At 37.6% G+C, this 13866-nt stretch overlaps 1 protein-coding gene and 1 long non-coding RNA gene across 2 annotated transcripts in view; one reads left to right on the top strand and one right to left on the bottom strand.

Annotated features, from left to right (window-relative positions):
- Positions 1 to 13866, bottom strand: part of PTGER3 (prostaglandin E receptor 3) — a 120171-nt gene that overhangs the window by 6687 nt on the left and 99618 nt on the right. The window lies entirely within an intron of this gene.
- Positions 1 to 13866, top strand: part of LOC123619259 (uncharacterized) — a 258225-nt gene that overhangs the window by 230673 nt on the left and 13686 nt on the right. The window lies entirely within an intron of this gene.

Genomic DNA, 13866 nt, shown 5'->3' with positions numbered 1-13866 from the left:
ATACATATATTCTTTTTCATATTTTTCATTATAGGTTAGTACAAGATATTAAACATAATTCTCTGTGCTATAGAGTAGAAACTGGTTATCTATTTTATATATAGTATTTAGTATCTGCAAATCTCAAACTCCTGATTTATCCCTTTTTACCCCCATTCCCCCCTGGTAAACAGGCATTTTAAGTCTCTGCTTCTATTGAAGAAAAATTCCTTTATTTATTCATTTTTTGTCTGAGTTTTACTGTAGCTGAGGTATAAAAGAAGATGAACTTAAGCTATGGTTATTGCCTGCTGAATGTGCATTTAATGGAAATATTATTTAATACTCTGTGCAGTAGAGAGTAACATAATTAGAAGCCAGGAAAAGTTCCATCTACAGTGTTCAAATCTTTTTAAAGGAAAGAATCATAGAAGATTAGGGTGCACACCCAGTGATCACAGGCGCAAAGTCATCAATAAACATCTCACCAAGAGTTTTAGGTCCTAAATAAACATGATAAGTGCTCAATATGTTTTTGAAAAATCAATGAAAGATTTACTAAGAATCTATTATGTCCTGAGTACTATTCTAAGTATCAGCAGTTAAAAAAAATAGAAAGTCTTTACGTTATCAAAAACAGAGGACATTGGATATTATTCCTAAATGTAGACAGATAAATGACTTTAAGTGGTAACGCTAATCCAAGCCCCAAGCATCATGACTTTTTGACCTCCTTAACTTTTGTGACTTCTCTGTCACCATTAAATTAGTGACAGTAGTTTAATGGTACTGCTATCACTAATAACTAAAGTTAGAAAATATTAATAAAATTATTAAGAAAACATGAACCCTATATTCTCTAATTTCCTATCTTTGAAATGTTATCATATGGTCTTACATTGTTTCCACTACTCCACTAAAACTCTTCAGATGAAGATACATGAAATCTAAGGTAAAATGATACAAATTATAATTGCAAACCAAAAACAACCTAGAAAACAAACTACGGTTACCAAAAGGGAAAGGGCGGGGAGGGATAAATTAGAGGTTGGGGATTAACAGACATGCATTACTATATATAAAATAAATAAACAACAAGGACCTACTCTATAGCACAGGGAACTATATTCAATTTCTTGTAATAGCATATAAAAGAATCTGAAAAGAAAAGAAATATATGTATGTGGATGTATAACTGAATTCCTTTGCTGTACATCTGAAACTAACATTGTAAATCAACTACACTTCAATAAAAAAAACTTTTTTTTTAAAGATACTTACTGATGTAAAAAAAAAAAAAATAGGAAGTTTGCCCGCAAGGAGCTTGCAGTCTTGTAGCAGAGAAGGGGATATAAACAGAAAACATGTGAACATCTCTGAACAAAGGAGGAGGTGTCAGGGGTATGTGTCTATACAGGCACTCAGTGTGTTGCCCACCCCCAAAACATCACTTCTTTGCTAGCAAATATGGCTCATCCTTTGTTCCACCGGGTTTCTTACTAACAACCAGTATCTGTACAAGCCTAAGCACTAGGATCTGCCTAGTTCTTAAGTTCAAGTTATTGTCCCAATTTCTAGATTCTTTCCCAGCCAAATGAATATTTGGACCAAGAAGGGTATTCCTGGAGGAAGTTTCTGGGTCTCTGACAAGTACCCCTATGCCTTTCAAAAAGGACATTCATTAAATATAGGGCCCAGTGCACCTTGTTTCCAAGGGTGGAGAAAAATGGGGGAGGGGATGTAAGGCTAGAAATTCTTACAACACAGACTCATGCCTAGCATCCCTGTGGTGCACTTGTAATGCATAGTTTCTCACTGGCAGAGTATTTTTCTACCTGAAACAAGGGCTGATTTGCCCACAGGTATAGCTGGCTTTGGCATAGCCATAAAATGTCTGGAGTTAAAACTGCCTGCTGACTTCCCGTGTGTGTGAGAAATGCATGACTAATTGCATCCTGTGTCTGCTCTCAATGCAGAACTGTAGTCAGCCGTGAGGGCACAAATATAAATAAGTTTGTCTATGCTTGAAAGCTTGCTGTGCTAGGGCCAACCGTGTGATCACTACCATTTCAGTGCCTTGGGTCCTCCATTGCCTTCAGTGCAATACTAGCAGGTACTAACAACTGGTAAATCTACCCTCTTCCAAATTGCTTCCCAGGGAGGACATCTTGAGAAAGCCTTAGAAGGAAAGGCTTTAACCTTCCAGAATCTCTGCCAGAGTCCTCTCAAGCCATCCCCAGTAGATTAAGAAGTAATAATGTGTTTGCTATGCAGTTGCAAATTCAGAAAACAAAACAAAACAAACCCAGTTGATCTCCTAGTCCCTCACCCCTACCGGTAGAATTGTCTCACTTTATTTCCTGATGTGCGGACATTCTGGAGTCACCACTGTTGTGACAGTGTGGGAATGTGGCTAACAGCATAGTAGGTGGAGTAAAAACCGGTACCTACCTCATAGGTCAACTGTGAAGATTAAGCTAATCTGCCATACATTAATGTAGTTATTGGCACATATTAAGTATTCAGTAAATATTAGCCATTATTATTGCTACAAAAATAATTATCATTTATATTCTTTTTGTCAACATCACTTTACTTGCCTAGTTAAAATGTTTCTATGGTACCTGTTGGCCCAATACAATGCTTCAAATCCCAGAGTCCTTTACATCTGGCTCCAGCGCCCTTCTTTCTGGCTTTATCTCCTGCTACCCACTGCTCCACATCCTGTACTCCTGCCACAGTGACTGACGTAACTATTTCCCAGCTATCATATGTTTTGCTTACTTTGTCTTTGATCTTGCTGTTCCCTCTTCTTTGCATGTCTTTTTTTTTTAATATAAAGGATTTATTCAAATAGTACATTCCCTAGTTATGTCCTGAAGCTATACACATTCATCCCAATCTCTCACCAGACTATGATTAGTGACGTTCAGAGAGATCAGTTCAGAAAGATCTTTGCATGTCCTTTAACACAATATTACCTAGAAAACTCAGTCATCTTTTAATATATGAGTTCAGTGGCATCTCCTTTGTGAGACTGTCCGCGACCTTCACCCCAGGGAAAAAGTAGTCACTATTGTGTTACTGCCATTTATAGACATTTGTGTTTCCTCTGCAAGGCTTCAAGACCCTCTAGCTGCTGACTACGTAATTCATCTTCTTTGCGTTTGTGTGTGTCTACTGCAAAACAGTGCACGTGCTAAGTGCTAAATACACATTTGTTGAATGGAAAAATGGTTAAAAAGTATAAAATGTTCTCCCATAGATGCTCTTATTTGGTCTGTTCGAAATGCCTGGGAAAAAGCGAGGGCAAAGTAGAACAGCACTATCATTAAAAAAAAAAAAAAAAAAAAAACAAACAAAAACAGGTTCTAGAGAAGAATGATAAGACATTGTGACTTGTGTCTTAGTACCTTGAGCAAGTTTTATAATCTCTCTGGTCCTCATTTGCTCCTTCTGTAAAATGGGGGAAACACTTACACCTATTATTCAATGAGACGATCCATGTAAAGTGCCTGACACACGCTAATAAGCAATAGCGTTTTTAAATTGTTATGTAGATTATCCACAATGCAGCGATTTGTGCAAAACCACACATCAAAATGCAGAACTGAGACAAGTCTTGGTCTGTCTGATTCCTAGTCCAGTTTTCTTTCTGTTCTAACACAGCCTTCTCCTCCTAGGAATACTGATAAACAGAACATAAGTTAGAGGTGGCAGAGAATGTTCCTTTGCTCCGCTCTGGTGCAGGGCATCTAAGGTGAGGGTAAGGAACAGAGTGCTGGCTTTCTTGATTAATTCTGAACTAAAACACGTATTTCAGTGTTCAGGCTGTAGAACACCATCGATTAAACACTATCATAAAGCAGTAATATCTTAAATTTATACAGAGCTTTGTCCCCAGAGTATGCAGGAGTTTTTGTGGTACTCCATTTATTTTCTCAACTCTATAAAATGGTATTCCTATCATTTTACAATAGTTCATTCATTCAATAAATATTTGACATTTTGCTTGCTGAGTGCTACCAGTGCTAGGTACTAGAGGTACAAAAAGGAGCGAGACTGAAACTCTGCCCTTGACTGCTAGGTCTAGGTGAGGCGATTGACATGAAATAAACAACTCACCCTGATAGGTACGACCACGGTGATACACGCAATGGGAGTCTGTAGCAGCAGGCGCCTAAGAGGCTTATTTAGGGAAAATGGAAATGAAAGAGGGAATTTGGAGGTGGGTCTGGGACTGATGTTTTATTCTATAAACCAGTGGACTTCAAGCATTTTGATCACACACTCCTATTCAGAAAAAGAAATGTTTTAGGCACTCACTTAAATATATCTTTAATACATTTTAAAATGAAGTATATGCCTGTAAAACTGCTAATATATTATGTTTTAGACATTTTGCTATTCTATGACAGAACAGTTCCCACTACCAGTTATATCCCTGAAGGTTTTACATGTGCTCTAAGAGAATATACAATGCTATCCATAAATAGAATTGTCCATGTCCCCTAAACTTGGAAAGAATTCAAATATCCATCAACAAGACAGTAGATAAATAACTTTTAGTATATTTTAATAGTGGAATACTCTTCCTCAATAAAAATTAATAAAACACAGACTCTTGCAACACTATGAATGAATCTTTAAGACATAATAATCAATTAAAAAGCAAGTTACAAAGACCAAATACAATATGATACCACCTTTTGAAAGTTCAAGAACAAAACACTAAACATTATACTATTTCTAAATAAATATATGTGTCATAAACCTATGAAGAAGTAAGAAAATTGTAAAAAATAAAATTCAACTTGGGTGGGGATGGGTCAGTGGAAGCAGAAGGAGGGGAGAGGTGAAAACAAAGGTACAGGGGACAGTTCTGGCGATGGTCTAGGACATAAGTTAGTGAGTTCACAGGCATTCATTTTACTGTTATACTCTGTAACTTGTATACATGTCACATTCTTGAATAAATATCAAATATTGCATAAGAAAAAAGAAAGAATATAAAGAGAAGTCCCAGTGTTTTCTTCCTGAACCTAAATGTATCCCCTGGGGTTATGCAGAAGCTAAGTTAGGCAATGAATGTCACTGACATTTTTCAAGTAGAGGAATATAATGTCCAATTAAAAAAAAAGGATATTCTATCAATGTTGTAGAAAATAGACAATTCATGTGAGAGATCTTGAGGTTTTGACTCAACACAGTGGCTTTGGGAACAAATTTTATGGGGTTGTTTTGAGAGCTGTTTAACAGGTAGAACCAACAAGAACTGGTGATGCATAAAGGAGATGACAATCATTTAAAATGACCTTTAGTTTCCTAGATTCTGCAATAAACGTTATAAACCAAGATAGAGAATACAGTAAAACACACACACACACACACACACACACACACAGATTATGGAGAATAATGAGAGGATAGCCTTACAAATCTGAGAGTCTGAAGCATCCAAATAACACAAAACTGAGGCTGTCTGGCAGTAGCTAGAAATACTTTCTGGAGCTCAGAAGCATGGTGAACTCTGGAAATAAGGACCCAGATGCCAGCAACACACCAGGAACTAAGACCACAAATGTAAATAAGGTCATGAAAGAAAGAGCATGTCAAGTGAAAAGGTGAAGAGAACTGGACTGGATTCCTAGATCTCGTCCCCCATGGAGGACACTGAAGAGAAACTCTCAGGGGTGTAAAAAAGAACCAGGAGAGACTGGGAAAGCCAAGTGGCCAGTGATCTCAAGTGCCCCCAGATAAGTCAAGTGAAATGGAACCTGTAACTGAAACACAGAGAGGCTACGCAAAGCAAACCTGTAAACCAGATGTCCTAGCTCCTTTGTGGGAGCCCCATCCACTAACCTAATGGTTTTCAAATTAGGTGCCAGAGGATGCTGTAGCTACTTGAGATGTTTAGAGGGCTATTATTCTTCATTCCACAAATTTTTATCTCCCAGGTACTATGTAAGGTTCTGCTCACATAATGCTTAAGAGGATTTCCCGTGGATAGTGAAGAAACTCATTTGTCTACACCTCTCTCTATATTTACGTCTATATCTCTATATATTACACAACAGGGACCACATGCAGTCCCTATTATGTCACAAGACTGTTGATAATAGAGTGATAGTTAACTCGCTCCTGCCTCAAGCAACCTATAGCATTAACCACCCCCACCAAATTCCCTCAACAGTTTATTATGAATCTCGTTTGTGGGATAAAAATGACTTCCCAGGAGAAGCGACATTTAAGTTCAAATCAACCTTCAAGCATTGAAGTATCATAATTCTCATGAAAGACTTAATTTGGAAAAAAAGAAAATTGTTGTGCTGTAAAAAGATTGAAAATCACTGCATTATATAGAAATTCCAAACTGTAGATCATGTTGGCCATGTTAAAAATATTAACTTTGATGACTAACATAGTAGGATGTATTTTAAAAGATATGAAAGGTCATACACAAGATACTTGCTCTAAGGAAGGAAGGCATTGGAAGCAAGAGAAACTATAATATTCATCTTCATATACTTCTGTATTCTTCAGTTTGCTAATATTAGAATGACTAATATTAATTATAATGGAAAAAAGCAGCTATTAAGTAGAAAAGCTTAGAAATTCACATTACATTCACATTGTCAAAGTTTATAGGTACTGTATTTTTCTTTTAACACACACAGTGACAGCCTAGAAACTGGAGAGTCCAATTCTAACATTTGATTTAAGGAAAATTCCTGCTGGTTGCTTTGAACTGAGAAAGTCCCCGGAACACAGATTTTTTTCAGAGATCCATTCCCCAGGAAAGCTGCAAACTAGAGCTTTGGAAATCAGCCTTGTATACAATGTTCTGTTCTGTTGTAGAAAACATATGACTCCTTTGGCATTTTTAATGACTAATCCAAAGTAATGAAATTAAGTAGCAATAAAGGCTAATAGATACAGCTGTGCTTTGATTCCGTGATTTTCACGACATCCACTCTCCAAGACAGTTTTCCCATTTATCTTCAAACTGTAAAAGCTGTGTAGCTCTTGTCTATTGTCCTGCTGTCATGGCTCGATGTGGGTTTATAAAAAAAGTGTGGTTCTTTTCCCAAAGGTTTTGTTTCTTATTGCAAACAACATGTCTTAAAAGAAGGAGGCCAGGTACAGGTTTCAAATAAAACATAATTTAATCTTTGGGCTAGCTTTTGCAGTTGGCCTCACAATTTAAGTCCATTTATGTAAAACATCAGATTTGTAGACGTTTTACATAACATCAGACGATGGAGAATAGAAAAATAAAGTAATTAAAAATAAAATGGTAATAACTGAAAATCCTAGTAAAATATTGACCAAATAATTAACTTTGTTTTGGGCCACCCGAGTTAATCAAATACTTTGGGACACACAGCACTCTGTACAAAATGACATTGCTTTCACCCTAAACCAGGCTTCTCTGAGCAGGGTTTATATCAGAGTGGTGAACTGGAAAACAGGTAAAAAGATAAGCCTTTCCCAAATTCCCGGAAGTTTACAAGGAAGGGCTCTTATCTCTGCTGCTCAAGTTAACCAGATGGAGAAATAAGTAACACGTTCAGCTTGCGGTTTTATCTTCAATGCTTTATTTGATCTTCAAAAACTCCAGTGAAAAGGGAAGGATAAAAAGTATTTGCAATAATACTTCTACCAGTGGGAGAGATGAGTGAACTGTATGAGTACATGAAATATAGGCGAATACGCTAATGTTCCAAGAATAAAGGAAGTAAATATTCTAAGCAATTTGAGGGGGAGGAAACCATTCCTGAGCTATTACTCAAAAAATAAAAAAAATCTCTTATCAGTTTTAAAAATGCTTCTACCTATACAGGCCCATTTTATGTCACTTGGTTTTCAGACCGAAATGACAACATCTATATCCAAAGATGAAGTTAACAATTCCAAGCTAAGTAAAGTGTTGCTTCCTGTTCCCAAAGTATTTAAACCAATACCAGTAGGTTTTGGCCTCATGGCTCCTGAAATGGAGAGCATGTATTTCGATGTGGCTGGTTGGGGTGGGAATGAGGGGTGGTGGCTGAAGCTGGGGCAGAGGTGAGCAGACTCAGGGGTGGACCCAGACTCACCACGGCAGACTCGGCCCCCCTGCTAACGCAGCCCACTCACTGACTCCCTGTGGCTTAGGACAAAGTCTTCTATGATCTAGTCTTACCGGAGCTTTAGCTTCTTTTCCATCACGTATAATCATAATTCATACACTCATTCCCACTCCAAGATCCCACTCCCCATCTCTTTACATTATACTCCTGACACTCCCTTTTTGCAGTTTCCTAAGGAAATTTTCCTTTCTTCTTCACCTGGAATGCTCCTGCGTTTCCAATCCCTAGGGCAGCTTTCTGAAGTCTTCTTCTTCAAGACTTACTCAATCGTTTTCCCCAGGAAGACTTTCCTGATTCCCTTTCCACACACACACATACACACACACACACACACTCACACACACACACACACGATTGTAGACCTAAGGTAGAATCAGGGACTCCTTTAGTAATTATTATATTATATTATATTATTATATTATATTAATTATATTTTAATATTATAAATCTATTATAATTATTCTTCACATGTCTGTCTCCTCCATGACCAGACCATTAGCTCCTGAAGGCAGAGCTATAGCTCCCCTGTCGCTCGGATACTTGCCGTAGTGCCTGGTACTTAGAAATATTTTGATAAATGCTTGATGGATGAGTGAGTAAGTATATTCTCATCCTTCGAAACCCGTATCAGTTTCAGAGGAACTGAGAAGCCTTGCAGATTCATCTAAGATACAAATAAATGCTGTCTTCTTGAGTTCTCATCACACTTTATCAATTCCTTTCTTGCGGCTGCTATCATTAACTGTCCTGGGTTTTAATTGCATCTACCCTGTCATCTAGCCTGCCAGAAAAAGATCATGCCTTCTTTTATTATCTTTTTCCCCACCCAGTCCTGTGCTTTGAAAAAGATTCTCTTCAATGTTTCCTGAAGTAAATTTATATATTCACAGCTTTTCCCCAAACATACATTATTAAACAATGCAATGCTTTGGTTTGGTTTGGTTTTTTACAGGACAGAAATGATCTCAGACTCATTTTTCTTTGCCTGGGACCAGCACACAGCAGGCGCCAAATAAACAGGTGCTGGGAACATGACAGGAGAGCGTGACTGCTTGAGAAGTGAAGACCCTTTCCTTTGCTCATCCTGGGCAGCGATCTGGTCCTTGGGCGAACACTGGGAGTAAGAACGGTCACAATCATCCGGTTTTAATAGCTAAACTTGCTCTGTACTTTTTCTTCCAGTGCTTAAGTATCCCTGGAAATAATGACTTTGGAAGGGAGAATGGCAGTTTTTAAAGTCAGAAGTTAGGGAAGCATTAACTTTTTGATTCACTGCCATATCCCACCAAATGGTGACAACGCTGCAAGCAGTTGGAAATAGATGGGGCAGGCGCTTTCGTGGTAGTTGACTGAGAAGCGAAGTTATACCCTAAGCCATGAAATCAACAGCCACATGGAAGAGCAGGATGGCTCCAGTTACTAAGAACATAATCTTCAGCGATCTCTTTGTCCTTACAATGATAATAGTAGCTCGATTTATTGAAACTTTGACATGCCAGCCTTGTGCTAACCTCTTCACATATATTCTCGTGTAATTTTCTTGACAGTCCTGTTGACCAAGTACCACTACCACCTTACCACAGAGAAGAAATCTGAAGCTCAGAAATGTTTACAAAGTTACCCAACATTATGCAGCTCCACTGCTTTATCACAGGATCTAATTCAATTCTGATGGAAAAATAAAGAAAAAATCTTCACAGGCTTTCTGTCAGGGTCTTATTATGCCTAGTAAGTAGCCCATACTTGTCTCTGTGACTCAAGAACAGAATTTTATTACCCTCATCCATCAGAAAGACAGATAAAAATCAGAAGATTTAATTTTTAATTATCTGGAAAGGGGGACACATTAGACCACACACGAACCCATCCACAAGACAAAATGATCTCAACCAACAACTTCAGCTGGAGCTTTTACCAAAATTAACCAACAAAATTGACCTATAAAATTCTGGGTTTTTTTCCTTCCCCCGTCACGTGTCTCTGAGCATACCCAGGAGTGATATACGTCATCGTGGGCATGTTACACCATAAATGTAACGCGTTATCTCAAGGTGAACGGTTCCACTTCTGGAATTCAGCTACTTCTGCTGAGTGAACTTACTTTGCCAAAGCTGAACTTCTCTTAAGCTTCTACATCCTCGCCCTGTAGCTTAACATTAACTCCATTTATGCTCAGGAAACTCAGTTTCTCCCTGCTTGGTTTTTGTATCAGCAAACGTGGCCTGCGCATCCCCAGGATAGCTTTAAAAATGTGCAACTACAAAAATGCTCATGAATTGACTGTAAGGAAGATTAGTTATCTGCATTGATATGTGGGTACAGGCAATACACATAATAGTACAAATTCCAGAGGATTTGCCTACATCAGTTTGAAGATGTAAATAAGTGTGATGGTTACGTAAGACAATTTATCATTTGAATTATAAAAAGCATGCTTTCTGAAACACTCTCCAGACCTCCTTTCCTGACAGAAGCATCTAGGACAACAGAAACAAAACTTCCACAAGAAACAGTTGATCTAGTTTATGGCAAGCCGTAATGTCAGCTGTCAAAATGATTACTTCCTCAAAGTGACCTTTAACCCAGCGGCTCTAAACTTTCTTTTCTTGGCTCTTTAAGATACGTTCAGATCCAAACATAACCATCTTGTACAAAATATCGTTGAGGTTACAGGTGGTTTACGTTTTGAACCAAAGATAAAGAAAGAAGACTATGTCCACAGTGAGCCCACCAAGATGGCTTGATCCTTAAGTCAAGTGTAAGAAAGCATCTAGGAGATCTGAGGAATAGAATCAAATCTTTGGGAGGAAGCACATTAAAGGCAGAAATAGTAAATAAGAGGCCATGGGATCTAATTTCAGAAATTTCTCACTGTGGATGATGTTAGAGACGCTTTTTTCTTTTTGCACACGTTTGTAATACACCAGCAAATCTAGGTGTTTCTTCGGCTCCTTCTCTAATTTTCATCTAGGTAGTCTAATTTAGACTAAGTGGGGATATTTCTCATTTTTGCCTATTCTTACTGCTCAGTTCTTATTGTAAACGGAAGTGGAAATAAATTGTTTTTAATCTGTTTTTGGCATACTGTTAGCTTAAATTTTTATTTTTGATTGAAATGTAGCTGATTTACCATGTTGTGTTAGTTTCAGGTATACAGCAAAGTGATTCAGTTATGTATTTTTTTCATTTTCTTTTCCATTATAGGTTATTATAAGATATTGAATATAGTTCCCTGTATTATTCAGTAAATCCTTATTGTTTATCTATTTCATGTACAGTAGTTTGTATCTGTTAATCTCAAACTCCTAATTTATCCCTTCCTGTCCGCCTCCTTTCCCCTTTGGTAACCATAGTCTGTGAGTCTGTTTCTGTTTTATATATAGATTTATTTATGTTATTTTGGATTCTACATATAAGTGATATATTTGTCTTTCTCTGTCTGATTTACCTCACTAAGTATGATATTCTCTAGGTCCATCCATGTTACTGCAATGTTACTGCATATATATATATGCAACTTTTCCTTAACCAATCATCTCTTGATGGGCATGTGGGTTGTTTCCATGTCTTTAGTGTAAATTATTCATAGAATCTGGAATTTTGCCTTCATAAGAGGGTCCACCTGGATTGCCAATTGATTTTTCAATATTGTGCGGAGCACTTCAGTGTAGAAGTTCTATTTATAGCATATTAATTTTTCATTGTTGTTTTGATTGGACTTTATTGTTTGTGTTTGCTTTTACATAACACCATATTTTACCAAAAGTTGATATCTTTCAAAAATACTTTCAGTGAGGCATTGTGCTTGGATAACAACATAAGTATGATCTGCTTCAAAATAAATGAATGCGAAATTATTTATGCTTGAAATAAATGAATACAGATACTCTCAAAAGAAGTCAGACACAAAAGAGTACACTGCGTGCAATTCAATTTTCATGAAATTCTAAAAAAGGCAAATCTAATCTACGGTAACAGAAAGCAAATTGGTGGTTTCCTAAGGCCACAGATGGAAAGAAGCACAGAGATCTTTTTAGTGTGATAGAAATACTTCATATATCATGACTATAGTCATGGTTACACAGATGCACACACTTGTCAAGACTCACAGACATGCACTTAAAATGGATACTTACTGTATGTAAATTGTATCTCAATAAAATACATTAAAATAAAAAAAAAGAATACAGATATTCTCAACAGTATTGATTAAGTTAAGTGATCCATGGGAGCAAAGAGATGGGGTAGGGAGTGGTAATTTCCATTTCCAAGAAATTCAAAGAAGACTTTACAAAAGAGGGGATAGCAGATCTAGGTCTTAGAGTTTACGAAGACCTTGAAAAGGATTGAAGGTATGTCAGGAAAAAGAAAAAGCATGAAGCCACAAAGATACATGACCTTTTCAAGTAAAAAGTGAGAAGTTCAGCATGGTTGGGGTTAGGATGTGAAAGCATCAAGCTTTTGGATAATAGACCCATGTGTTTATCACCCATGTGCTTCTAAAAATATAAAAAGATAGAAATATAAAAAACAGAAGAAAAAGATTATAAGTAGTAGACATCAATACGGATTCAAATCATATGAAAGGACATCACCATTCAAAAAATGTGAAATACAAGGTATGTTTCAGAAGTTACCTGAGCTCTCAAAGTATAGTCCCCAGACTAGCGTCATTCACATCTCTTGGGAACTTGCTTGAAATGCAAATTCTTGAGCTGTACCTTGGAACTCCGGGATGAAGACAAGCAGACTTTGTTTTGACAAGCCCTCCAGGTGATTCTAGTGCACACTACACCCACTGATGTAGAATGAAGTGTGCTTTCCAGGTGCAAGAATAGCAGAGGCAAAGATATCGAGGTTAGAGAGAGAATAGTGGAGTCCAGAGAACAGACACAGCAAAGTTTCATCATTAACGATTTCATTTATTCACTATTTAATCTGAAACTTTAACAAGCGTAAGGCACCAACCCTAGATGGTATTCCTACACTAGGAATTTCATTCTGTAATATCATTCCAGAATTTAAGACATCTGCAATCTGGAAGAGAAATCAACTGCGAAGGTAAAATCAGATTGAGGATCTGACAGAGAAGTGTTTAATTTCAGTAGCCTGAAAAATGGAAGAGCCCTTGTAGGTTCTTTGATTGGATAGCAACCTAAATAAAGCAGGATTTTAGGAAGCTGAAGCTCTTTTGTTGAAGTAACAAAAGAGAACAGAGATTGTTTAGATTCTTTTTAGGTGTTCTTCACTGTAAAGGCATGCTTGTTTGTAATGAGACCTGCATTATTTGAAAAGTGTCGGGAAAGACCCCACCTCCCAGATATATCTGCTCGGTAGTTAGATAAGTGGGGGCACCCGGCAGGTAGGTGGAGGAGAGGGAGGTTGGTCCAGATGATGATATTATGCCTGCCTACAGCATAAAGGGCTTTACTTCTTCTAAATGAGCAGCAGCAAGAAACTGGTTAGAACCCGGCAGTCACAACTGCGGTAGCAGAGAGGACTTAATCGGACACAACGTAATGTTATTATATTTAGCACTGCAGTTTAGCTCCCCCCCAACCCCCGGCCAAGGGTTTTTCTATATACACCATGGGTAAGGACAAGCGTAAAAGGGGCCAAACATGACTAAGCTTTTCAGGGACGAAAGCCACCAATCAGTCAAAAGACCACTTCTAAGCGAGAGTATAAGAGAAAGGGGAGACAGCCTTGGATCAGCCCACCTCCTGTTCTTGCGGGTGTGTTTTCCAAGTATATCTTT

Source organism: Camelus bactrianus, chromosome 13, assembly GCF_048773025.1.
Source record: "Camelus bactrianus isolate YW-2024 breed Bactrian camel chromosome 13, ASM4877302v1, whole genome shotgun sequence".
Lineage (NCBI taxonomy): Eukaryota > Metazoa > Chordata > Mammalia > Artiodactyla > Camelidae > Camelus > Camelus bactrianus.
The sequence above is the reverse complement of the archived record's forward strand: the minus strand, read 5'-3'. Positions and strand labels throughout refer to the sequence as shown.